Source organism: Jaculus jaculus, chromosome 5 (assembly GCF_020740685.1).
Source record: "Jaculus jaculus isolate mJacJac1 chromosome 5, mJacJac1.mat.Y.cur, whole genome shotgun sequence".
Classification (NCBI taxonomy): domain Eukaryota; kingdom Metazoa; phylum Chordata; class Mammalia; order Rodentia; family Dipodidae; genus Jaculus; species Jaculus jaculus.
In genome coordinates this window covers 30,314,340-30,341,102 of record NC_059106.1, presented here as the reverse complement: position 1 = coordinate 30,341,102, position 26,763 = coordinate 30,314,340, and the positions used below count along the sequence as shown (strand labels likewise).

Genomic DNA, 26,763 nt, shown 5'->3' with positions numbered 1-26,763 from the left:
CCACGTTAGCCAGACAAAGGTGAGGCAAGCACAAGATTGCACATGTCCACCAGGTGGCAAAAGCATCTTGAGTTACATTGGGGTGGCTGAGGTCCTGGCATGCCAATTCTCTCTCTCTCTCTAAAATAAAGTTAAAAAGGATTAAAAGAGACCTCAATATGGTACATTATGGACAGACTTACAGATTGAAGTACCAGACATATATCCTCTACTGTTGAAGAAATTGGAGAATATGATTTCAGAATGACTAACATTTTAGTTATGCATTCCTTTAAAAGCTACTTTTCAGGTCCCCAGGCCCAAATACTTCAACAAGAATAATTGGTTGTCAAGTAATGTTTTTATGGATAAGAAACACCAAAATTATCTAGCCATCCCACTCCTATATGTACCCACTGAAAGCAATCCAGTCAGGATACCATAGAGATACTCACGCAGATTTTCTCTGTCTCTCATTCTCTCTCTCTCTTACATGCACAAACAACATGAAAGTAGACAGGGGACTAGATTTTTTGTGTTTGGAGGGGACCAGCAATAGGAGGGTAGAAAGAGAATGGTAATAAGGGATGAATATCAATAAAGGGCAATGATGCTCAAATATGAAAATACCACAAGGAAGCTAATTATTTTCTACATTTACTAAAAAAACAAACACTAAAGTACTTTTAAATGACCATAGGATCAAGACCATACAGTATTGTGAAAGAAGATGGAATAACAGAAGTCACATTTTTGCAGAGAATCAAAACATGGAAAATGAACCTGAATGTGAAGTTGTGTGTTTCTCCATACTTGATTTAAGTCAGTTGTTTGACTTTGGTTGAGAACATCAACCTCAGGGAACATTACCAACTCCTCTCTCTGCTGCACCCTAGTGAGCATGTTCACAATAACATGTCTTTCCCAAAGCATCCGCGCCCTCCAGGTTCCTATTAAGGGGTTCTTATCTATAGGGCTCCTGACCTCTGACTGCCATAGCTACTTCTCTAATCAGTTTTTCTGAGTACACTTAACAGTGAGCTTTTGTTTTGTAAGAAGGGCTTTCTTTGAAAATCCACTCACTGGTGGGGTCAGGCTTATGTGTATATGGGTGACAAATCTTTAAATGCACAAGAGAAAACACTTCCAAACAAATATGTTTGGATTACAAAAGTGTTTCAGATCCAAATACAAACATGCCCATTTTATCATCCACAAAGTGAACGAAAAGGCATGTGGGGCTGCTAGAGTTCAAGGAAGAATGGCCACTTCAGTGTCAGTTAGTTTTTACATTGTTCATCTTCTTTTGAATAATAGACAGTAAACAGGAGCCAATATCAGAACAGTGACTTATCCAAACACTACTACAGATTCACAGCCTTTCAGTGCAGAAGGTTTCAACGACTCTATCACACCCAAGGCTTAACTGGAGATACCAGGGAGTGCATTTCCAAGTGCAAGCAACACTTCACCACTGTGAAGCAGTTATAGGAAATAAGTGCCTTGTCTAGGCATCATCAGTTCCACAAATAATTGAATGAATCTAGGAAAAAGCTCTGTTTCTATGTCAGATTAGAAATGATAGTGTTAATCGGTTATAGAAACAACTTCAAATGAGGATGCCGAATGGCCTGGTGAGAAAACCAGGGGTGGAAAGCCTTCTTCCCATGCTTGTTTCAATGTTCCACCATTAGTGATTTTAAGATATTGTCACCTGGTTGATGGCCATGCATCTCTGGTTCAATTGTGAGTGGCTCCGTCCCATTCAGCTTCACACGTATTAATCAAGTATCATCCTAAATGCAACATGCTGAGGGTAAAAAGATAAACAAGGTTCTTTGCCTGGGTTTATGGAGGTGAAGCCCACAAGGGAGCTGGACAGAAGATCAGCTGTCATTCCCATTGCTCTCTCCTCTCCCTGGGTAAGATCTCCCATCTCCGTATCTACTTTCCATCACTGGCTCCATCTAGAAACTTAGCTTAGCTGCACTAATGGGGGAGTGATGATCAAAGGGCACAGTTAGGAATAGGAGTCAGCGGAGGTGCTTTGAGTCATGTTCCCGGGAATACTACCACTTGCTGCTTCCCAGGACACTACAACTGGAGGTCTGCACTTAAGTCACCAACTCCACAGTCACTTCTCAACTCCTACCCTGAAATCTAACTTAGAACAAAATTGCCCTGCCTCTCTCCTCTTTTCCCTCTGTCTGCTCTCACCATACCACTCTCTGACACTTATAATTAACATTATAGGTGTTTCAAGAAGATGGCCACCACCTAGTTGTCCTGCAAATCGTGGGGAAAGAAAGGCAAGACATAAAGGGTTTTCTGGGACTTCTTATCAGTGGGAGGGCACAGAGCAGGGGGAACAGTGAATTGTGGATCCTGTAGTGGGCGGGTAGACCACCCCTAAAACCAAACAGCCTTCACGCCCCACGGCTCTGAGCCCGCCACCACGGCTCTGTGTCCACCACCGGGGCGCCTGCTGAGGACCCGCGCCTGCCTGCATGGACCTGCCCTCGCGGCCCCGCACCCCGCCGCCACCCCCCCCACCTGCTTCCGCGCCCAGATCAATCCCTGTGTGCAGAAGCTTAAACCGCTCTGCACACTTGCCCACACTACTGTCCAGCGAGCCCAGTCCCACACCAACTGCCACACTAGCCCAGAGTGTCTCTCGCTGGCACCAGCTCAGGTGCCCTCTCCTACCTGTCTGCCGCACCTGCGATCCTACATTCTCCTGTGGCGGGGGAGCACAGACTGTTTCTGGGACCCAGGGTACCCAGCCAGAGTTTGGGCTGCTTCAGGGCTTTGTAACTCAGTCCCCCTCCAAGCTCCAATGCAGGCAGCTTTGGTGAATTAGCCCTTCAGAATTCAGGCAACTTTGGCGCCCCTGTCAGGCAGCACATAGGCAGCTTTGGCAAGTGGGAGCCAAAGCCCAGGCTGCTTGGCAACTGCCCCAGGCTGCCTCAGATTCCCATTGCGCTAGAGCCCAGGCTAATCTACCCACATACGTGCCCATACACTGTCATGGGCAGACCACTGCGCAAAAGAAATAACATGAAAAATCAAAGGCAAGAAAACCCAGTTAGACCACCAAGTCCTACAATGAATGCATATAAACAAAACATAGAAGAGTTATTAAGAACAGAACATCAAATTGAAGTTATGAGCAATGCAACCCTGACGTGCCTACTGATAGAACTTGCAGGAAAGCAACAAAGGACCGATAGTGTGTGGATGCTACCATCACTAAGAATAAATTGATAAGAGATTGGAAGGAGTTAAAAGAGAGGTAAGAGTTTTGAGGGAGAGTGAAAAAAAAGAGGACCTTAAAAATCAGCTGGCCATACTAAATGAAGACATAAAGAAATGCATTCCAAGAATCATCAAGACAATCAAAAAATGATGTGAAAAGGGAGCTTGACAGAGTGATGGAAATGATACATAGAAAAGTAGTAGAAAATGCATACTTAATTGAACAAGCCCCAAACTCTCTAGAGGCCCCCAAGAACAGAGTCAACAAAGAGGAGGATAGAAACACTGATCTGGAAGACAAGATGGAAGAAACAATTTGAGAGTTCAAAAACTTCAGTAAGTTCAAAAGTTCCTGAGAACAGAACATGAGGGAATTGTGGGATACACTTAAACGTCCTAATATCAGAATCATTGGAATACCAGAAGGTACCCGGCAAAAGTATCCCTTATAATAGATGGTGAAAGAAAAACTTTTCATGACAAAACTCAGCTTTACAATTATATGAACACAAAATCAAACCTACAGAGAGTATTTCAGGAAATTCTCCACAAAGAAGAAACAAATAACCAAACTCAAATGCCTACAAGAAGCAGATCATAACAACCAAACCCAGAGTAGGCACAAAAAACTTGAAAGCCCATGAAAACACCAACACAAATCTACCATCATAATATGGCAGGGATCAAATCAAATCTCACAGACATTACCCTAATATTAATGGCCTTAATTCACCCATCAAGAGACACAAGCTAACAGAATGGATCAAAAAATTTGACCCCTCAATCTGTTGCCTTCAAGAAACCCACCTCACCACTAAAGACAGAAACCTCCTCAGGGTAAAGAGGTGGAAGACAATATTACAAGAAAATGGGAATAAGAAATAAGCAGGTGTAGCTATATTAATATAGGATAAAATAGACGTCAAACCAAATACAATCAAAAATGACAAAGAAAGCTATTTACTACTAATCAAGGGAACGATCCATCAAGAGGATATTACAATCATAAAATTGTATGCACCAAACACAGGGGCACCACAGTTCATAAAACAAAACCTACTTGACAATAAAATAGAAATAACCACCAACACCATCATAGCTGGGGACTTCAATACACCATTATCAGTAATAGACAGATCATCCAAACAGAAACTCAACAGGGAAGTAAGAGAGCTCAACAAAACCACAGATCACTTAGACCTAATGGACATCTACAGAACTTTCCATCCCAAATCCACAGACTACACATTCTTTTCATCAGCCCATGGAAAATTTTCTAAAATAGACCATATACTGGGTCACAAAGACTGCCTCAACATATTTAGGAAAATTGACATAATTTCCTGCATGATATCAGATCACAATGCTATATTGCTAGAAATCAACAACAAAAGACCCACTAAGAATCCGAACAGCACCTGGAAAACTAAACAGCACACTTTTAAACAATCAATGGACATTGGATGAAATAAAAAAGGAAATTGCAAAATTTCTGGAATTGAATGACAATGAGAACACATCATACCAAAACTTATGGGACACAATGAAGGCGGTCCTCAGGGGAAAATTCATAGCACTCAATGCCTTCATAAAAAAGACAGAAAGATCCCAAATCAATAACCAAACCATCCACCTGAAGGCACTGGAGAAACAAGAAAAATCCAACCCAAAGAGCTTCAGAAGGAAGGAAATAATTAAAATCAGAGCAGAAATTAATGAATTGGAAACCAAGAAAACAATTAAGACAAATGACAAAACAAAGAGCTGGTTCTTTGAAAAAATAAACAAGATTGATAAACCCCTAGCTAATTTGATCAAGCAAAAAAGGAGAGGCTTCAAATTAACCAAATTCAAAATGAAAAAGGAGAGATCACAACAGACATAAGTGAAATTGGGAGAATCATCAGGAATTATTTCAAAAACCTCTACTCCACAAAACTGGATAATGTGGAGGAGATGGATAAATTCCTGGACACATACCATCTATGAAAGCTAAACCCAGAGCACATTAATCACCTCAATGAACCCACCACACTCATGGAGAATGAAAAAGTAATAAAAAACCTCCCCAAAAAGAAGAGTCCAGGACCAGATGGCTTCTCAGCTGAATTCTACCGAACCTTCATGGAAGAACTCAAACCAAACTTCTTTAAACAATGCCACACAATTGAAGAACAGGGAAAGCTACCCAGCTCCTTTTATGAAGCTAGTATCACCCTAATTCCAAAACCAGGCAGAGATGCCACAAGAAAATAAAACTACCGCCTATATCCCTAATGAACTTAGATGCAAAGATCTAGAACAAAATCCTTGCAAACCAAATCCAACAGCACATCAAAAGCATCATCCACCTTGACCAGGTGGAATTCATCCCAGGAACACAAGGGTGGTTCAACATACGGAAATCTGTCAATGTAATACACCACATAAACAAGGTTAAACATAAAAACCACATGATCATTTCAATAGATGCAGAAAAGGCCTTTGACAGATACAACATCACTTCATGATCAAAACATTGGAGAGAATTGGCATAGTTGGCACATATCTTAACATAATAAAGGCAATATACAAAGCTCCAAAGGCCTAAATAATACTTAAAGGAGAGAGACTGGAGGAATTCCCATTTAAGATCAGGAACAAGACAGGGTTGTCCTCTCTCACCTCTGCTTTTCAATATAGTACTGGAAGTCCTAGTTCAAGCAATAAGACAGGAGAAAGAAATAAAAGGGATACAATTTGGAAAGGAAGAAGTTAACTTAGCTCTATTTGCTGATGACATGATTGTAGATGTAAGAGACCCGAGAGACTCCATCCCAAAACTCCTGAAGGTGATTAACTCCTCTAGCAAAGTAGCAGGATACAAAAATAATGCACAAACCCCAGTAGCATTTCTATATGCTAATGACAAAGATACAGAGGAAGAAATAAGGGACATAGTCCCATTTTCAATAGCAACAACAACAAAAAAATAAACTACCTTGGAATAACGTTAACCAAGGAAGTGAAAGATCTATACAACGAAAACAGAAAAACACTCAAAAAAGAAAGTGATGAGGACTTGAGAAAATGGAAATACCTCCCATGCTCCTGGATAGGCACAATTAACATTGTGAAGATGACAATCCTACCAAAGGCAATATATAGATTTAATGCAATTCCAATTAAAATCCCTACAGTGTTCTTCACAGAGATAGAAACAATGATCTCAAACTTCATATGGAAAGGCAGAAGGCCTCGCATATCCAAACATATCCTCAGCAAAATAAATACCTCTGGTGGCATCACCATACCTGATCTAAAGCTATATTACAAAGTCATAGTAATAAAAACAGCATGGTACTGGAATAAAAACAGGAGTATAGACCAATGGAATAGACTTGAGGACCCAGACTTTGGGTCAAGCAACTATAGCTACTTGATATTCGACAAAGGCTCGGAAAATATAGTCTGGAAAAAAGACAGCATCTTCAACAAATGGTGCTGGACAAACTGGATAACCACATGCAGGAAAATGAAACTTGATCCACACATTTCACCATGCAGTACACTCAAATACAAATGGATCAAAGACCTCAATATAAGACCAGAAACTCAAATATAACTGGAAGAAAATTTAGGAAGTACTTTCCATGATATAGGAATGGAAAAAGACTTCCTGAACAAAACCCCAGTAGCTCACAATCTTAAACAGTCACTCAACCAATGGGATCATATGAAGCTGAAGAGTTTCTTTACAGACAAGCATACAATAAGCAAAGCTAATAGATTACCCACAAAATGGGAGAAAATATTTGCAGGTTATCCAACTGACAGAGGCCTAATCTCTAGAATCTACAAAGAACTCAAAATTTTAAACAGTAAGAAGTCAACCACCCCACTGACAAAATGGGGCAAAGAGATGAACAGGCAATTAACAGAGGAAGAAATACAAATGGCAAACACACACTTAAGAAAATGTTCATCATCCCTAATAATCAGAGAAATGCAAATTAAAACAACTATGAGATTCCACCTTACCCCAATAAGGATAGCAAACATTAAAAAATCATATGAAAATAAAGCTGGCAAGGATGTGGAGAAGCAGAAACACTCATCCATTGTTGGTGGGAAAGTAGGATGGTACAACCACTTTGGAAAGCAATATGGAGACTCCTGAAAAAGCTGACTATAGAGATACCAGCAGACCCAGTTATTCCCTTACTGGGCATCTACCCTAAAACCTTCAAACCACAGGCCAGAGAGATTTGCTTAATCATGTTTGTAGTGGCTCAATTTGTAATAGTTAAGAGCTAGAATCAACCCAGATGTCCATCACTAGAAGAATCAATAACTAAGATGTGGTATATCTACACAATGGAATTCTACACAGCAGTAAGAAAAAAATGACACAAAGAAATTTGAGAAAAAATGGTTGAATCTGGAACAGATCATTCTCAGTGAACTTACCCAATCACAGAAAAAAAATCGCCACATAGTCTCACTCAGCTACAGCACCTAATCTGAATCTACCCAAGATACCTTACACACCCAGCAAGCATCTCATGGAATAGACACTAGGAGGGATGGGGAGGGCATCAAAACGGTGGGAAACACTAATCTAGACCCAAATGGCAATGGTACCATAAAATTCTACTTCCTAAAAGGCAGACCAAGTGGCTGAACCTTCACCAGGCCCTTACAGGAAACACCTGAATCACAAGACACTGGAGAGGGTAGGATCAAGACTAACTTAAATCTTCTACATCTTCCCTCCCTCCTTCTCCCTCTCTCTCTCTCTCTCTCTCTCTCTCTCTCTCTTCTCTAACTCCTATATATTAGTTACCCTTTTTCCTCATTTTCTTAGGGGACACTGACCTGTAACTCCCAGTACCAGCATGGGGCTATCACCCACAGTGAGCTTTTGATCAGAGAAACCTACAAGGTTTTTTAAAAGAGTGACAGAATTCTGTCAGAGTACTTGATGACCCACCAAAGATTAGTGGTGAGACCCTATTGCTGAAGACACCATATGCAGCTGACATGTAAAATGGAACGGGACAGCTGGAAGCCAGGAGAGAGTTAGTCCCCAGACAGTCAGTGCATCTATAGCCAGAAGGTGCCTCAGTGCTACATGGGCGACTGGGGGAAACGACCAATATCTGTCCAAGCAACTCATGGTCCAACCTACTTAGCAGCAAACAACTTGGTGTGATGCCCACACAAGTGCAATAGTGGCACACAGCCATGGTGGAGAACCAACTGCTATTGATTTGGCTAACTGATCCCCTCAGTGGTATGAGACCCGTAGCTGGAGCTGGGAAACAAGTCAGAACCATATCCAAACATAAGCCCACTCTCCAATATCAAGCTACCATCAATCATGGGCTACAAGAGGGCCTACACCTATTAAACTCTCTATAAAAAAAAGTAAGGGCTATCTCATTTGTCCTGGTGCTAACTTACTTTCTGTTGAGAATCTGCTTCCCTTTTTCAGATAGATGCAGATCCTACGGAGAGAGCCACCCCATCATACCTCAAAAGGGCCCCAGCTGAAACTAAGGAAAATTGACGAAACAAGCAAGGGTGCTGTTTTCCTGATGAACCAGACACCAGCACAAGGAGGAAGGAGACCAACACAGAGAAAATTCAACGCCTACCAAATCAGAACGCCAGAGCCCCAGAGGCCCCCAACAGTTCATCACTGAAGCAGACGAAAAATGAACCCAACATGGCTCAGGGAAATTTTGTGGAAGAGGGGGTTGAAAGAATGTCAGAGCCACATGTTGGGTCAAGATAGACAGAGACATTTATAGTACCAATAACTGTGGGCTAACTCCACAATGCATGACCCATATACCTCAACAAGGAGGGGCCGATGGGGAGGGGGTAGGTCACGGATAAGCCTAATAGTGGTACCAAACTGCTTGTAATTGCAGAATAGAAAACTAATAAAAAGAAACATTATACACTCAGACTTTGCTGACAGTGGATCAAATGGGTTCTAACTATATAAATACACACAGCAGCTGAGGACATGGATATAGTACTTGACCAAAGTAGTCATTTCACCATATATTCAAAACATCACCTTGTAGACCTTAAAATAGGTAATGTTTGTAAAATGATTAGAGAGCACTATGAACTGTAAACCTCAAAGAACATTCAGTTTGTTTAGCTTGAGGGACTTGCAATGTATCCCTCTAGAAGCAAGCATCCCAAACACTAAGACAGAATGCGGCAAGGTGAGAACAGACAGATGGGAGATAAGGAGATAAGCAGAATTCTGTTCTAAGTTAAACTGCCAGACCTGGAGTAGAAAGGTGAGCATGGTGTTTGAGATCACCTGCAGAGATCTGGTTGCAGGTCCTGGGGTCAGCAAATACAAGAGCTAACCCTCCATGTCCTGAGGAAATAGCTGTGCTGTGGTTAAATACAGGACACTAACCCTCCAGGAGCTGGGGAAATAGCTGTGCTGTGGGCAAGGAACAGACACTAACCTTCCAGCTTCTAAGAACAGTCTGAAGGCACAGTGGGGGCCAACCTGTGGGAAGAGCGCCTTCAACCCAACCACGTGTTGGTGCTGTGACAGGATCATCAGAAAGCCAATTGGAGAAAAAAAGACTATGTATTACAATGGCTGAATTTGGTTTTTCTTTGGATAATGGGTGGGCTACTAGTAAGAGACAGGTAGCCCCACCTTTGAAAATATTTTTACTTTAATATTGAACTGACAGCATGTTATAGGCCATATTGATTAAAAAGCTAAGAATGATATGAACTAAGGCTGCGACTTGCTCATTTGCTGCTTTGAGAAGGAGTAAGTCACAATCACAAGGCTGACAATATATTTTTTATGCTGATTATATGTGGACATCCACAGAACATGTTTTCAGGCTTCAGGGTAGTCAAGAATGGCTAAAAAGTTATCAAGCACATCACATTCGGGAAATGTAAATTAGAACTATTGAACAGTATCCTTCACGTGCTCGAAGAGCCAAAATCCACAATGCTGGCAGGAGTGAATGCTAGTAAGATATAGACAAATAAAGACCCTTGCTCACTATCAGTGGGAACACAAAGGATGCAGCCACTTTGGAAGACAAGTTTGGCTATTTCTTCCATATATAAATATACTTTTACTATATTATCCATCAGTGAAAAGTCATGGGCATGCAAAAACCTGCACAGAAATTTTTACAGTAGCTTTATTTTATAGTAGCCAAAAGCAACTAAGCAGCTAAGATGGATGTCAGTATGCAAAAGGATAAACTATGATACATCCAGACAGTGCACTATATTATATATATATATATATATATATATATATATATATATAATATTATATTATACTATATTATATATATATAATGTATTATTATATATATTATAAATATATATTATATATATTATATTATATATATTATATAATATTTATATATTATAAATATATATTATATATATTATAAATGCACTATAAAGAAAAGAACTAGCAAGTCATGAAAAGACATGAAAAAATAAAAAATAAAAGAGTATAAAACCAAGTGCCAGAAGCAAATCACAACAGGCTGCATGATTCTCACTACCTGTATTCTAGAACAAGCAAAATAACAGAAACAGTAGGAATATCAGTAGTTGCCAGTTTACTGGGGAGGGAGGGACGAACCAGGGGGACATAGGCTTTTGTATAATTGAAACTATTCTGTAGTAGACGATAACGGTGGATATGGGCAATTTCACATTTGTGGTAACCAAGAGACTGACAATGCAAAGAACAAACCCCAAGATGAACTATGGACTTTACATGTAACGATGTGCCAATACACAGTCACTGATTTTAAGAAAGGTACCACCTTGTGGAGGGCATTGATAAGAAGGAAGCTTATGCATGGATGGGGATAAAAGGGCTTTAATCCATAAAATGGCTTTAGTAATTCAAAAAGTAAATGAGGACTGGGGAGATGACTAAGCTGTTAGAGGTACTTGCTTGCAAGCCTGCTGACCTAAGTTTGATCTTCCTCAGGGCCCACGTGAGGCTGGACACACAGAGGAGCATGGGTCTGGAATCCCAAAGCCTGAGGCAATAGGGAGCAGAACCAGGAAGCTTGCCAGAGTAGTGGGGTGAGAGCCTGTTTCAAAAGCATGGAAGGAGCAGAGAAACACTGTGCAGTTGTCCTCTGAGTCCCATACGTGTGCCATGGCAACCCCATAAACATGCCCTGTACACAAATGAATAATAAAAATAGAAAAAATATTTTAAGTTAATGGATGTTTTAATTTTATATATAGAAACCTATACTTAGGCCCAAAGATCATTTACTAAATTTACTTTTTAAAAGCATGTCATAAAAATGACTTGCTTGTACCCACCATTTATCCTATATAATTTAATTGTTGCAAGCTAGTAATCTGAGCCATTATCTAGTGTCATGATTTCTGTTAAGCTATATATTCTAAGTCAAGGCTTATTAAGCCATTGCTGGACCTAGAGCTTAGTTCTTAAGCTTCTTGGAAGTGTATTGTCATGGCTTTACTTCAAGGAAATGCAATTTTTTTTTCAGCCCTCAACTTTATTTTTTTGTATTTTGTTTACTTATTTATTTGAGAGAGACAAAGAGGCAGAGAAAGAGAGAGAGAATGGGCTACAAATAAACTCCCAACACATGCACCACCTTGTGCATCTGGCTTACATGAGTCCTAGAGAATCAAACCTGAATCCTTTGGCTTTGCAGGCAAGTATCTTAACCACTAAGCCATCTCTCCATCTTTAGTTGCCTTATTTTTAAACTTTTTTTTGTTTTGTTTTGTTTTTCTTTTTTTTTTTAAAATTTTATTTATTTATTTATTTGAGAGCGACAGACACAGAGAGAAAGACAGGTAGAGGAAGAGAGAGAGAATGGGCGCGCCAGGGCTTCCGGCCTCTGCAAACGAACTCCAGACGCGTGCACCCCCTTGTGCATCTGGCTAACGTGGGACCTGGGGAACTGAGCCTCGAACCGAGGTCCTTAGGCTTCACAGGCAAGTGCTTAACCGCTACGCCATCTCTCCAGCCCTTGTTTTGTTTTTCAAGGTAGGGTCTTGCCCTAGCCCAGGCTGAGCTGGAATTTACTACATAGTCTCAGGGTAGCCTCAAACTCACAGTGATCCTCCTACCTCGGCCTCCTGAATGCTGGGATTAAAGATGTGTGCTACCATGTTCTGCCTTAACTGCATTTTCAGAAGCATGCTTTCCTCTCTCTAGATCTTGGTCTGGTATTTATTTTTTATTTTTTCACAATTTTTATTAACATTTCCATGATTATAAAAAATATCCCATGGTAATACCCTCCCTCCCCCCCACTTTTCCCTTTGAAATTCCATTCTTCATCATGTTACCTTCCCATCTCAATCATTCTACTTACATATATACAATACCAACCTATTAAGTACCCTCCTCCCTTCCTTTCTCTTCCCTTTATATCTCCTTTTTAATTTACTGGCCTCTGCTACTAAGTATTTTCTTTCTCATGCAGAAGCCCAATCATCTGTAACTAGTATCCACATTTGAGGCTTGGCTTTCTGGGCCTGGGTTACCTCACTTAGTATAATCCTTTCCAGATCCAAAGGAAATGCAATTTTAATCAAAGGATAATATATCCATGCACTGCTGAGATATGTATCATTAGCTGAGTTGGTCACTGAGCAAAGATTCCAGAGTGTATTGCACAGACCACGATGTCTAGGGCAATCCCCCACAAGGCCCAGATTCAGCCAAGGGTCTCAGTAAGCAGGACGCGTGTGAGGCTGCTGATGCAATGACATAACATTCTGTTGTGTAGTCAACATTCTTATAAGTCCAAAGACTACCCTTAACATAGCAATGGAGGTATGCTATTACGCGTTGGACATAGCGGTATGGAATCTGCTTGTACACCACTGGAAGCACAGTAGGTCTGTTTATACGGGCACCACACAAATATACGTGTAATGTATTGTGCTGCGATGTTAGGGGTTTTTCAACTCCATTGAATTCTGACAGACCATCATCATATATGAGCCCCACTATGAACTGGAACATCGTGTAATGTGTGCTAGCATTATTGGGTTGGCTTTTGAAGAGATCGTGACTGTATCTGCAGATGCCTTTGGTCTTTCATCTGTTTATACAAATTCGAGCACAGGTTGAGGCAGCTGGTGCAGGAGCTCGGCGCAGTCTGGGTCAGAGGGCTGCAGCTCGTCTCCCCGGTGAAATCGATGATCTCCCGGCGTGACTGACCGTTGCTCTGTCTCCTCATCTCCGCTCAAGGTGCCATGAATTGGCAAGTTATGGAATCAGCCACAATTTTTCATCCTTTTACCTCATTTTTCCAAGGAAACATATTTTCCAATCTCTAGGCTGCTCTCAACGAGTAAGATTTATAAACGTGGTGAAACCCAAAGTAAAATAGCTAACATTCTGGCATGAGCCCCTTAGCTTGAACAGTGACTTGGAACAACTTCCACAGGCCAGGACAGTTGCTGCTTTGAGTGGCAAACATATATTTTCAGGCTGCTCCTTGAAATTAATCCAACAATTAGTTTCTCAAGTTGCAAATCCATCAGTCAGTTGTTCATAAGCGTGTATAGGCTTCAGGCGGCTGAGATGAACTTCCAAGCCAGGCAGAGTTATGGAGGAAGGGAATTTACTTGAAGCTTATAGATCGAGTTGTCCTGCTTTCATAGATCGAAGCAGAAAGAAAAAGCCACAAACCACCACCAAGAAGGGATTCTAGGCACAGCTCAAGCATTTTGCATATCTTTAGACTGGAATTTCAAATCCACCGCCGCACTTTAGGGCTAGACTCTAGGATCTGCCTAGTGACACCTCATCCATCCAGGTGGCTGCAGATCTAAATTACAAACTTTAAGAAAATCCTGAATATAAAATGGGGGACATCCATTCAAATGACCACAGTAGGTAAAGTGAGTATAAGCTGAGCTGTTACTAGTTCCTATGCCACAACCACCACCACCACCACCAACAATAAAAACAGTGGAATTTAAATGTGAAGAGGTATTGAGCCACACTTCCCAATCACCAGTCAACGAGCTTACAGGGTGGATTTTGAAAACTTTACCCTCTTCCTCTATTCTCCATCAGCCACTGTGTTCCCCCTTCAACTGCTTCCCTTTTCTGATGCACGGTATTTGCTTTAGAAAATATAAGTAATCCCTCCTTGGTGGTGTCTTATTCTCACATAGTCATTCACTAGCTAACACCCACCATCTGAAGCATTATCGATATTCAGGGTATCATTGGCTCCGGGTTAGAGCATGTCCATCTTTATCTGTAAACTGTGAGGTATATGTGAGCATGTGTACATGATATTGCATTTCATATGGCTATTTTATAGGAATAAAAGGAAAACAGAAATGAAATTGCTGACATTACTCATAGGGAACAGCGACTGTTTAACAAAACATCAAATGTCTGGCCTCCACTGAATATGCATCGGAACTATCATGACTAGTTATAAGGAAAGAACAAAACTGCAAAACAGGGTCTGGAGAGATGGCTCAGTGATTAAGACACTTTCCTGCACTGTCTAAGGATCTGGGTTCAATTCCCCAGTAACCACATAAAGCCAGATGCACAAAGTGGTGGTTGCATCTGGAGTCTGCAGTGGCTGGAGGCTCTGGTGCTCACTTCCTCTGTCTCTCTCCTTGCAACTAAATAAGATATATATTTTTTTTAATTTGAAAAACATGCCCCAAATATTAAAAATACATCTCTTGAAGCAATAAGTAAAAAGTCATTAGGGCTTTAGGTTTTTTTTTTTTTCTTCTATAGAAGACGTTTCCCATAAGATATATCTATTTTTCAATTTTCCCACATTTGATTTTTCATATTTCCAGGAACACTATATATATATGGGATTTATATCTTTGTTCTGCCATGATGAAAACAGGAAAGCAACGCTATGCAGATGCTATGCTATTTTAGTCAAAGGCTGTTCATTAAAGATAGCAGCAAGGTGGCTGGAAAAATGGCTTAGTGGTTTAAGCACTTGCCTGCAAAGCCTAAGGACTCAGGTTCGATTCTCTAGGCCCAGTGTAATCCAGATGCACATGCTGGAATATGCATCTGGACTGTTTTTTGCAGTTGTTAGAGGTCCTGCCCCCTGTGGTGGTTTGATTCAGGTGTCCCCATAAACTTAGGTGTTCTGAATTCTAGGTTCCCAGCTGATGGATATTTGGGAATTAATGCCTCCTGGAGGGAGTGTATTGTTGAGGGTGGGCTTATGGGTGTTACAGCCAGTTTCCCCATGCCAGTGTTTGGCACACCCTCCTGTTGCTGTGGTCTACCTTATGTTGGCCAGGGGGTGATGTTCACCCTCTGCTCATGCCATCATTTTCCCCTGCCATCATGGAGCTTCTCCTTGAGCCTGTAAGCCAAAATAAATCTCTTTTTCCCAGAATCTGCTCTTGGTTGGGTGATTTCTACAAGCAATGTGAACTGGACTGCAATACCCCCACCCCATTCTCTCTCTCTCATCTCTACCTCTGTCTGAAATAAATAAATAAAAGAATCTGTTCAGTACTAGCCCCATTTTGGGCCCAGAGCCACTAAGAAGGCTCATTCAGGCTATAGAATAATCTTGTTTGAAGAATAGAAAATTTGGATTGATGGACCTTGGGTTTTGGAACCTTGATAATAAAAGTAAAGGCTTTTTAACTTAACCTAAAACATCTGGTAATCATATAGATTGATTGAAACTAGAATAGAGAGGCCACAAACTCTTCAGAAGAAGCCAATATAGAACCATCACATTATGATCAGGGATACAGTAAATCAATCATAGGCTTTATAAATGTGCTTTTAATTTCTTTCTTTTTCTACTTACTTGCAAGCAGAGAGAGATAGAGAGAAGAGAGTGAGAGAGAATGATTGGATGCTACAGGGCCTCCAGCCACTGCAAACAAATTCCAGATGCATGTGCCACTGTGCACTTGGCTTTACATGGGTACTAAGGAATCGAACCCAGGTCATTAGGCTTTGCAGGTAAGTGACTTAGTGGCTGAGCCATCTCTCCATCCTGTAAATGTGTTATTTTAATTGTCTTTAAGTGCATTCAAAAATTTAACTTTGGTGGTGCTGCTAAATGGAAAATTTTTAGACCAATTAAATTTCATAAGCTTATCTGAACAATTAACACTACAAAACAAGACAAAAAAAAGTCTGTGGATCCAATAGCTACCAGAACCAGAAAAAGTTCTGAGAATTCCAACCAACATATCTAACAGGGAGAATTTATAGAAAAGTGGACGTGAGGCATGGAGGACACATTAATTGATTGCAGCATAATCAATTAGCTAGGCAGGCTGGTTACAGCTCTGCTAATTGGCTGTAGGGCCTTCTGCAAAAAGCCACACAGTTACTGTGATGAGATCCTAGTGTAGGCTGGTCTGCTGGGCCCACTGCAGGGATCTAGGATATATACATGGCCTCCACAAACTTAACTTAACAATGCCAAAGCTTGTAGCAAGCCAGTCAGGGAAGCCAGACACAAAGCAAAGAATTCGAAGTTGGAGCAAGTGGTCATTCAGTCAGGCCACATGGCTGGCTCTCCTCTCACTCATAGCAAGTCTGAAGTGTGACATAATTTTGCCAAAGTTGGGCACCTTACAGCTCTAGCATCAGTCTTCCATAATATAACTTTATCAATTAGATTTTGAAAAGTTTCTTAGCTGTGGCAAATCCCTATCCAGCAATTTAGCAAAATTAAAGTGATTTACAAGATACGTAGACACATACATTATGTTGTTTGGCATCATCTCCCCCAGCCACGGGAATGACAGACAGGCAGGATGGTTCGACTCTATCTTTTATAATTTATTATTGTACAAGACACATATTACTGAGAAGTATTCTAACAACCCCTAATTGTTTTTAAATTATATATTAATATATTCATTTCATAATTATAAGTGAAAGAATGCATAATGATGCTCAAAGCTATGGTCTTTTTTGCATAACAACTAATTTTAATGGGTGAAAACTTAATTAAATAGACTCAAACTGAAATCATCTTTGGTAATGAATATGCTTACCTTTATCAAAATAGTTCATGCTGTCATGAATTCCTAGAACAGTGTCTACAGCCAATTTCTGACCCTCTGAAGACCTATAAAATCTTTTCTTCTAATCAATCTTTTCTTCTTCATCTTTCCTTTCCTTTTATTTTTCCCTTACCCTTTTCTTTCTTCTTTTCTTCTTTTAAATACTTTATTTTTATTTATTCAATTGAGAGAGAGAGAGAGAGAGAGAGAGAGAGAGAGAGACAGAGAGACAGAGAGACGAAGAAAGACAGAATGGGTGTGCCAGGGCCTCCAGCTGCAGCAAATGAACTTCAGATGCAGCTGGCTTACATTGGTACTGGAGAATCAAACCTGAGTCTCTTGGCTTTGAAGGCAAGCTATCTTATCTTATTTGAAGATAAGCCATCTCCCCAGCCCTGTTTTCTTTTCTTCTGATACAGGACCTCATGTTGCTCAAAAGACCTTGAACTCGTGAGCCTCTTGCCTCCGTCTTTGGAGTGCTAAGATTACAAGTGTCACCACCAAGCTCCCATGAGGGCAATCCAATCCAGGGCTTTGTGCACACCAGGCACACAGTCTACCAATCGAGCTGTAGCCTCCAGCCCAATCCTACCACTTTCACTGTGCTCAAGACTCTCTCCCAGCAAGTATGTGTGTGTGTAAGGTTTATCTTTATAACGGCACTGTTGCTTTGAGCTTCAATGGTCTATGGCTTGCTCCTCCTCCATTCCATTTACTTGGCAGAAAATGCACTCTAACTCTGAGTCTACAGACAAGATGGCAGCTGGAAAGCGCTCAAGCACACACACACACACACACACACACCCCACACAGCTCCTGGTCCCACAACTTTGAACTGCCCATCAACTGTACTCTTCCTTGTTCATTTACTCATTTTCCCCACCTGCCAAGTAGCCCAAGTCAATCCTTCTGTCCTCCAAGCTCTCACCCAAAGTAACCCACCATGACTGTGTTTTCCCATCCCCTGTCCAATGCAATTGTTCCACCATATTTCTGTCCTTCCTCCTATTTCATCTTCGTCCTGTATGAGACCTTTTGTCAGAGAATACAAAGGCACAACTGCTTTCCAATCTTAAAAAAGCTTTTATACCTTGACCTCTGCCTGTTGCTCCTTTTTTCAAAAAATATTTTTTGTTCATTATTTATTTATTTATGTGAGAGTGAGAGACAGAGAGAAAGACAGGTAGAGGGAGAGAGAGAGAATGGGTGTGCCAGGGCTTCCAGCCACTGCAAACGAACTCCAGACGCGTGCGCCCCCTTGTGCATCTGGCTAACGTGGGACCTGGGGAACCGAGCCTCGAACCGGGGTCCTTAGGCTTCACAGGCAAGTGCTTAACCGCTAAGCCATCTCCCCAGCCCTGTTGCTCCTTTTTAAGGAGAAACTCACCAAAAGACTGGACTTGAAAGGACCTACTACAGCTTCTCTTTTCTCATTCTTTCTTGACTCCAACCCCACAAAGCCACTGTCCTGCAGAAGCACTGGCATTCCTGTTAGGCCACCAGCAGCCTCATGTAGGCCAATCACAATCCTCACTGACAGGCCTGTCAGTGACATCAGATATAGCTAATCACCCCAGCACCATTAAGAAGCCACATCTGGATTTCAGAACCCTTCTTTCTGTTATTTTCGCCCTGCCTTGCTGTGGCTCCTTCTCTTGGTGGATTCTCAGCTCCTAGAAACCTAGCAAGCACTGAAGTCTGTCTCATCTCTCCTGTGCACCTCTAGCCATACTCAGTCTTGAAGGCAGAGGTCCTTAGTCTGTTTGCATGTATCATCATCTTAGGAGATTCTTTAAAATACCAAAACACAAGATCCATCTCATTCAAATTAAAAACAGAGGGGAAGGTGGACGTCTGTGGGAACTATACCATACCTGCTCTAGTCTCATCCACCCTCAGCCTTGAATGCTGTCTACGAACCGGCGCCTCTGCTGCATGCCTTCAGTAGACACCTCGCCCCTGACCTCCCGACTTAAATACCAAATGCCAGGCTGAGTTTTTCACTTGGATATCTAATACATATTTAAACTTTAATGGCTCGAAAACAGATTTCCTAATCCTGCTCTCTCCAAACTTACTTCTTAGGTCTGTTTTTTTTTTTTTTCTTTTTTGTTCTAGCAAATGATGACTCCATCCTTCACTGTGCGCTCCACAGACTCTGGAACCATACTCATTTTTCACTCCTATCTCCCATTTCACTCTGGGAGAAATTCTTGTCATTTCTACCTCAAAATTAATTTAAGACAGTCTCAGTGCTCAACACTCCTTCAATAACCCAAACCCCACCACCTTAGGCCAGAAAGATGCACCATTTTTGTCACCGCAGTGAACATCCCAGTTTAAATATCATCACCTCACTGCACAACCTGTTTCCATTCTCAGCTTTCTTTCACTATATTTTGTTTGGAAGTACTAGAGATAAAAATCTATGCTGCAAGGCACCATGGACAGATAGCCCACACCACTTGTTAATTCTTGTTCTCCTTCTTTTATTTTTGTTTTTTTGAGGTAGAGTCTTGCTCTAGCCCAGGCTGACCTGGAATTCACTGCAGTCTCAGGGTGACCTCAAACTCATGGTGATCCTCCTACCTCTACCTCCCAAGTGCTGGGATTAAAGGCATGTGCCACTAGGCCCAGCTCACCACTTGTTAATTCTATCTATCACTTGGAATGTGGACTCAAGGGCCTCAAGTCTGGAAAAGAACCTACCACATGAGGTAGAGACTCACTATATATCTCCTAAATCTTCTTGATCAAGTCTCTCATATCCCATCTAGCAAACCCTCTGAAAATAAAATTATATAAATGGGTCAAGAGAAAAGTCTGATCATTGTAAGCAAGAAGCAATAGAGAGACTAGATAAACCTGCTGATGGACACCACTGTTTGATATTATCCACTGCAGTATAAATAGCATTTTGGCCCTGTGGGGGTGGATAATGATGTGTCCATAAGCCACAGATTGTTAAAAGAAAATTTCACTGACAGAGGTAGGATACCTTCCAGTGAGATGTTCGTCAGGGAGACACCTGATGCCCTCAAAACATTACAGGCTATTGCCAAGGCTCTTGGTTGCCCACCAGAACTAGATGGTAAAAGCTTATTGCTGAAGATTCCACTTGGGCTGCAAGTCACTAAGAAATCAAGCTGGTGCTGAGCTGGAAGGCTCCTCTGTGCTGACCAGCTGTCAGGAAAGACCTATGTAATCTGTTGGGGAAGAAAAGTCATCAATGGTCTTAACCAGCAGTGGACCCTGCAAGCTTTATGCCTGAATAGCCAGACCAAATGCACCAAATGTTGCAATGGAGGCCAGTCTGTTATGGGGAAACCAGCTACTCTCTGACTGGACTTGAAACTCACTCCATCAGAGGTAATTCCTACCTGGTGCTAAAATCCTAGTCAAAAGCCCATGACTGGGAGATCATAAGCTCAAGGACAGGGACTACTACTGTTATCTGGCTAAATGGATGTGTTATGCCACAAAATGCCTTCTACATACTTATGTTTATGCCCATATATTAATGCTTTTCTCATTTTTGGTTCTCTTTTCAGATGGTGGTGACCACTGGGGAGACTCAAAACTCACCCAAGTGCTGAAAAGAAGTGACAAAGGGGAGAAGTTCTGTGCAATAGTGTCTTCCAGACACAAAGTGGTCAGGGCATTCCTGACCTCACAGTGGCTGATGCTACCTACATAAGACATGAATGATAGCAGGGAAAAAATGATGACATTAAAATGGAAGAGATTAGTTGGAGAGAAGAAGGAATTCAATGGAGGGGAGGGCTTGGGAGGGGAAAAAGGGAGGATGGTGGGAGGAGATTGTGATCATGGCATATTGTCTGTATGTACAGAGGTTGTAAATGAAATGTTTTTAAACAGTAATAGCACTTTGGTACACAAGTTTACCTCCCCCTCAAAAGTGCAGAATGAACAGCAGCTCATTTCAATATGCATCCTTTTCTCTTGCCATGATAGGACTCAATGTCATGGGTTAAGTGAGTCTTTTTGTTTCAGAGTCTTCCCGCCAGGGGCAAAGCAGAGGGCATCCATGCCTCTTTACTGTGGCAGTATGCATCTGTATTACCTGGTAACTTCTCTGCACTGGCTGTTGGTGCAGCTGAACTGTGTGCCCCAGGCAATCCAACTCCCGTGGTGCCTCTGCAGGAGTATGACAAGAAACAGTGGAAAACCAATGCTTTGATGTGCCTGCAAATCAAGGTTTTCGCTGTGTCCATAAACCCTCCATCATGAGCAACTGCATGATAAGATGAATCTTTTATATACCTGTCTTTAACCAAACAGATGCTAACCAACTAAGAAGACAGATTTTTTAAAAGCCTCTTTTATATCCAAGTGTCAATTTATATGTAATGTTAGAGCCTATGAGAGTGAACATTCGTTCAGCAGCTATCAAAGAGAACTAACTCCTTGATTTTTAAAGACACAATTGTGCATATCTGACACAGCAAAAGAAATATGGCTTACTGAAACCTATAAATATTCTCATAGGGAAACTGTAATTACTTAAAGGAAAATATATTAACTTCTCAAGATACCAAGGCAGGTACACTATTCATGCAAAAAATGTTGATTATAGAATTGTCTCACTTACCCCATATTCAATACTTCTTGCTGCAGGAAGAGATTTGCTCATGGACAGATGACGTCAAACCAAAAGTCCAAAGGAAGAGACCTAGAAAAGTCAGAAATGATAAACATATGTGTATATATATCGAGCATATAAGGAATGTTTTCTATACAGCAGAAAATACTATATGAAATTAAAGTCAACAGTTAGACAGAATGTGACCACAGAGGCGAGACTTAAGGCCCTTTGGTCTAACCCTGCTGAGAAAAGGGCAGTGGGCACCATCTTACAGGCAAACACACTGGTCAGTATCACATAAACAGGAAATAGGATAGGTAGCCCTTTGTTAGCCAGAGAAAAGGCAGCTAGTGACATGTGAGTTTGCAACTATAGAGCTTGATTTCTAATTAAACCCTGGAAGAACATATTGTCACATTCCCTCATTGGTTTTTGAAATGGTAAACTTTCAAAGGTTCAAAGAAGTTGATAGGATCAAATCATTTAGTAGTAGAGTAAGGCTGTCTCCCAACAGAAGGCTCAGAAGCCAGTTCCTTAGCACTGGCCTTCATGCCCAATGTACGCTGTCACGCGTCACCTTTACTATTATCCTCAAATATAGCTGCAGAATTTCATGGAAGTCTCTTCCCTGAGTATACACTACTTTAAATCTTAATCTTTTCTATTTGAATCAATGCAAAACTTTCACAGGCAAGAATAAAAACAGTACTGAATTGTAGATTCCAATTCAAGTGGTACAGAATGGCTTTGGAAGGACATGGAATGTACCACAGACAAGAGAGGAGTCACATAACAAGGGGCAGTAGGCTGGAATTATAAGAGATATGTTTGTGGGGAGATTTCCACATAGTAATACTGACCTGAAAGAATGTTTATAAAGGAATTTTTTACATCTATTTGTATGCATTGTAAATTTGAAAGTGTGCATTTTCAGGGGAAATATAGTAATTTGAAACAGTGGTTCAAATGGAGCCCAGTCACTTTTTGTTTTTCCATGGGGGAGCCCTGAACTCAGTCAGTCAAGCCTACAAACATATACCTAGAACAGAATGAATCCTTTGTGTGTGGGGGTCAGTGGTCATTGGGGTTTAACCCTAGAACCTTGGATATGCTACACAAGCACTTTACCATTGGGTTAGATCCCTAGCTCATTTTTTACTTTATTTGATGCATGTTCTCACAGAGTTGCCAAGCTGAACTTAAATGTGCTTTGTAGCCCCAGGTTGACCTTCAACTTGTGGTCCTTCCACCTCAGCTTACCCAACAGCTGTGCCACCAAATCTGACTGATAGATCCTTTGTAGTATGTTTTATATATACTATAAACATAATTTATAATGCACTCCAATGTCACCTCCTCTGCTATTGGCTACTTACCTATTGGACTCCTGAACTCTTGCTCCCTTGACTCTGTATATAGAGAGATGACAGCATTGTCCTCTTTCCAATTATTTTTAGTAGTGACCAATGGAAATATCAAAGATAAAAATCTCATGATTTAGGGAAACCCATTCTTTTCTGCTTTTTTTTTTTTTTTTTTTAGGTAGGGTCTCATTCTGGCCCTGGCAGACCTGGAATTCATTATGTAGTCTCAGGGTGGCCTCAAACTCACAGCAATCCTCCTACCTCTGCCTCCCAAGTGCTGGGATTAAAGGCATGCAGCACCACGCCCAGCTGGGATAACAGTTCTTGATTGTGGCTTTACTTTATAATTACCTGCAGAGCATTGAACAATATGATGCTTAGATTCTGCCTCAAGGATTTGTTGGGCTGGAGTTAGATTCAACATCTGGTATTTAAAAAACACATTTAAATGATTATATAATTATAGAATTGTTCTAGACTACGGACACACAAACAAAGATTGTGGAATCACGAAGGATATGAAATGAATCACAAAACCCCAACATTTTAGAGGTGAAAAGTATGTTAGAATACTTAAGGAGGCCCTCTTCTACGGTGGTAAGGCAATTGAAGTCCAGGAATGTTGAAGGGAGAAGTTAAGGCTTCAGAGCCAGCTAGTGGAAGAGACAGGATTCTGGTCACATAAAGGGATATCCCCTGCCAAGAGAGAGTGGGGGGGGGGAGTGCGAGAGGGAATCATAAAATATTGCTCATAAAATATAGAGAATGTGAAAATCAAGAGGTGATCACCATAGTGTCATTCAAGCACAGATTATTAGACGAAACCTTAATGACTCAGAGCACAGAGTGGGAGAAGGCAGGGCTGAAGGCGTCAAAGCGCACCGTGATGACTGAATGTTGGCATGTAAGCAAAACACGACCTGACTGATATCAAAAAGAATCTAGGGAAGCTGCAGAGATGGCTCAGTGGGAAGGGTGCTTGTCTACAAGTCAATGACCTGGGTTCAAATCCCCAGTACCCACTTAAAGCCAGATGTACAAAGTGGCACATGCATCTCGAGTTTGTTTCCAGTGGCTGAAGGCCCTGGCATACCCATTCTCTTTGTTTGTTTCTTTTTTCTATCTCTTTCTGCTTGCAAGTAAATAAAAAAATAAAAAAAAGAATTTAGGTTAAGCGAACTGCAGAACCCTCCCATAACATATTGCATGCGTTCTTAGCATGCAGCAGAGTGCATATTAGATGTTGTATCTTGTGAAGTGCAGTGCTTGCCACAGGCTATCTCACTTAGTGGCAGGTCCTTTGTCACTCCACCATAGCCACTCTACAGAATCTAACTGAATCTGATGGCATTGGTCCATGGAACTGGGATGACTTGCTGTTACCCTGGAGGTGTGCTATTGATTGTTGGTTTACAATGGTGGAAGATGGAAACTTTGTAGTCCTAAAGTGAAGAAAGCTTTCTCCACTTCAATTCTGAGTGGACAGTAGCAGATGAGGGGACTGAGGGGAGTTGTAGCTAGCAGGCCAAGGAGACAACAGCAATGGGACTTTCCTTATTTTTTTTTTTTTTTCCTATTAAAATCTTGTTTTGTGGGCTGGAGGGATGGCTTAGCAGTTAAGGCGTTTGCCTGCAAAGCCAAAGGACCAGGTTCAATTCTCCAGGACACACGTTAGACAGATGCAAATGTCTGGAGTTCATTTGCAGTGGCTGGAGGCCCTGGCACACCCATTCTCTCCTCTCTCTCTCTTTCTCTGTCAACTAAGTAAATAAATAAAACATTTAAAAAAATCTTGTTTTATCCAGGTGTGGTGGTGCATGCCTTTAATCCCAGCACTTGGGAGGCAGAGATAGGAGGATCGCCATGAGTTCGAGGCCACCCGGAGATGACATAGTGAATTCCTGGTTAGCCTGGGCTACGGTGAGACCCTACCTCAAAAAACAAAAACAAAACAAAACAAAAATCTTATTTTGTGTGTGTCTGTAGGTAGACATGTGTGTGTGTGTGTGTGTGTGTGTGTGTGTGTGTGCATACATGTGTGTGCATGTGTAATGACTAGAGGTTGATGTCAGACACCTTCCTCAATCATTTTACAACTTATTGTTTTGAAACAGAATCTCTTACTAAACCTAGAGCTCACTGATTCAGGTAGACAGGCTAGCCAGCAAGCCCTGAGAATTCCCCATCTCTACCTCCCGGAGCTGGGATAACAGGCATGCACTACCATGCCTTGCATTTTTTAAGAGAGGAGGGGTTTATGTCAATTTGCATTCCAGGTTACAGTTCTTTATGGCAGGGAAGGCATGGCAGCAGGTGTCCGAAGCACAGCTGGCCACATCCAGCCACCCTGAGGAAGAGACAGTGATGAATGCCAGCACACAGCCATCTCTCTCCTTTTTACAGTTCAAGATTCTGTCCCACAAAATTGTACCACTCATAGTTAAGGTATGTTTTTATTCCTCATTATTGATTAACACAATCAAGGTTGATTAATCTAATGGAGATAACCCCTCAGAGACATGCTCAGAGGCTAACCTAATATAAATAATCCATCACAGGTAATTCTAGGTCCTGTCAAGTTGACAAGAGACCCATCACAGAAGACAAATAAGCAATAGTGTTGGAACCGAGAACACAAAATCCTACAGACAGGTTCAAAATTCAAATATGCTAATTCTCTCACATACATGTCCCACACCAATTTGAGCAAGACAATAAAAATGGCAGCACTGGATAAGAATGCAAACTGTGTAAAATGCAGATTAATCCACATTGTTCTAAATATGTTAAATAACTATGGAAGAAAGGAAAGGAAGCAGGGCTTTACAGATAAAGGAACCAACAAACTTCTGCAGAAATCAATCAGGATGAATTTCAAGGTAAATTACACAAAAATTATCAAGGATTGATTTATACAGATAATGCAAAATTACCACTAGAAGACATAAAGAGTAAACATTGCTGCAGTGAAAATTTGAGGGAGAAATTTTTAAAAAGAATCATTATAGTGGCTTACTATTGAAATACTTATTAGGAAAATTTACTGTTTGTTTCATATGCATATGTGCATGCAGGTGTGCCTGGATGTGCATGGGCGGAAGACAGAATTCATCAGTAGGGGTTTTCCTCAATTATTCTCTACCTTATTATTACTATTTTTTTTTGAGAAAATTTCTCTCAGTGACCATGCAATCTGGGTATTTGATCAGAATGCCTGGCAAGATATCCTCCTGTCTCTTCCTCAGTACTGGGATTACAGGTATACATCACTGCACCCAGCTACTTTTATGTGGGTTCTGTGACTTGAACTTAGGTCCTTATGCTTGTTGGGAAAAGACTCTATCGACAACCCATCTTTCTATCTAGCTTTATTTATTTATTTATTTATTTATTTATTTATTTTTGAAACAAGGTCTTATTCTTTACTCTAAGCTGGCCTGGAACTCATCTTGCAGCCCAGACTGGCTCTGAATCCTCCAGCCACAGCATAATAAGTGAGAT

The 26,763-nt window shown here is 41.1% G+C and overlaps 2 protein-coding genes across 2 annotated transcripts in view; both read right to left on the bottom strand.

The window, feature by feature from the left end:
• Positions 1-26,763, bottom strand: part of Kiaa1217 (KIAA1217 ortholog) — an 815,686-nt gene that overhangs the window by 623,483 nt on the left and 165,440 nt on the right. Inside the window, exon 2 of the mRNA XM_045151349.1 lies at positions 21,905-21,985. The gene's annotated coding sequence lies outside the window, so the exon portion shown is untranslated. The remainder of the gene's footprint in view (positions 1-21,904; positions 21,986-26,763) is intronic.
• The window catches only part of LOC101604473 (ubiquitin-fold modifier 1-like), a 200,193-nt gene that overhangs the window by 7,990 nt on the left and 165,440 nt on the right, over positions 1-26,763 (bottom strand). Inside the window, exon 2 of the mRNA XM_045151359.1 lies at positions 21,905-21,985. The gene's annotated coding sequence lies outside the window, so the exon portion shown is untranslated. The remainder of the gene's footprint in view (positions 1-21,904; positions 21,986-26,763) is intronic.